We start from the raw sequence: 1,245 nt of genomic DNA on the forward strand, positions 1-1,245 counted from the left end.
GTCCTGCGACAGCAGTGAGACGTGTCCTGCTCTGTCGCCGTGTTCCAGGTCTCTAGACACAGGGCCAGGAGTCCCAGCCAGAGAATTCTGACGGCAGCAGGTATGGGGTTTGGGGAAGCCTCCCAGGCTGCTGTAGGACTCCAGTCCACACGTGGCCTGGGCTAGCTGCTCCATCTCGGGGAGCCCTGAGTGTAGAGAAGGAATAAAGGATGGCACTTGGGGAGCCAGGCAGGTTAGAAAGCACCAGGAGGTGCACTGCCCAGGTTCATCTCCTACAGTAACCCTGCAGCAACTTATTCACAGACGTGTCCCAGGAGCCTGGCACAACACTGGGACAAGACTCCTGAATGCAGTAGTGGTGGGTAACCGTCAATTCAGCAAACCTTGGGAGAACTCATCCACCTGGGGGAAGTGCCTGGACCAGGGAGGCCCGCAGCTACACCAGAAGCTACAACGTGAGTACTGTGGCCTTGGCTCCCTTCCTCCCTCCTCCTTTCTGGGTCCTTGAGTGTGGGGACACGGCGGAAGAACAGTGTTGGCAGGTCACCGTCGAGGGGCCCCTTTGAGATCCCAGGCCTAGAGCCCCTGAGGTCCAGGTGGTGTGCAAGGACCTACTAGGCTGCTTGGGGTGGGTTAGGCCCACGATGTCCAGGGGGCAGGCCCGCTCCCTCTAGCTGAGCCGGCAGCCGAGGGGTGCGGTTCTGTCGCAGCTGCTCACATCGAGTTTTGGTTCCCCAAACATGTTCCTCCTAAGCAGAGTCACACCCTGATAGTAATGGAATCCTCGGCGGGTGGTGGGTGTCACCACTCGCCCGGACCCGCAGCCAGCCCACCTGGCTCGAGGTGGAGGGGAGCGGGGGCGGGACAGGGGCAGCGGGCTCGGGCGGGAGGGCAGACGTGCTTCCGACGCAGCGGAGTTAGTGGGGACCAGGTGTCATCCTCCCTGGGCCGCCATCCAGGTGCGGGCAGCCTGGGCCCCGCCTCCTGGCCGCCCCCCGGCCTCCTCCCCCATCCAACCCCGGCCAGCGTCCCCGCCAGGCGGCCCACGCGCGCAGGGCGGCTGGGGCGCATGCGCGGGGAGGGGGCGGGGGGAGGCGCGCATGCGCGGGGCGGTGTGGGGCGCGTGCGCGTGCGCACTGGCGGCGCGGCGGCTTTGCTGCTTGGCGGGCCGGCGCCGCGGGCCGGTCTCCGTGGGGAGGGCGCGGCCATGGGGCGGGGGGGCGTCTGCGGCGCCAGGGGCCGGCT

At 67.0% G+C, this 1,245-nt stretch overlaps 1 protein-coding gene across 1 annotated transcript in view; it reads left to right on the forward strand.

Annotated features, from left to right (window-relative positions):
• NADK (NAD kinase) overlaps nucleotides 1-1,245 on the forward strand; it is a 24,896-nt gene continuing 23,651 nt past the window's right edge. Inside the window, exons 1-2 of the mRNA XM_046661321.1 lie at nucleotides 1-100; nucleotides 304-455. The gene's annotated coding sequence lies outside the window, so the exon portion shown is untranslated. The remainder of the gene's footprint in view (nucleotides 101-303; nucleotides 456-1,245) is intronic.

Source organism: Equus quagga, chromosome 5 (genome assembly GCF_021613505.1).
Source record: "Equus quagga isolate Etosha38 chromosome 5, UCLA_HA_Equagga_1.0, whole genome shotgun sequence".
Classification (NCBI taxonomy): Eukaryota; Metazoa; Chordata; class Mammalia; order Perissodactyla; family Equidae; genus Equus; species Equus quagga.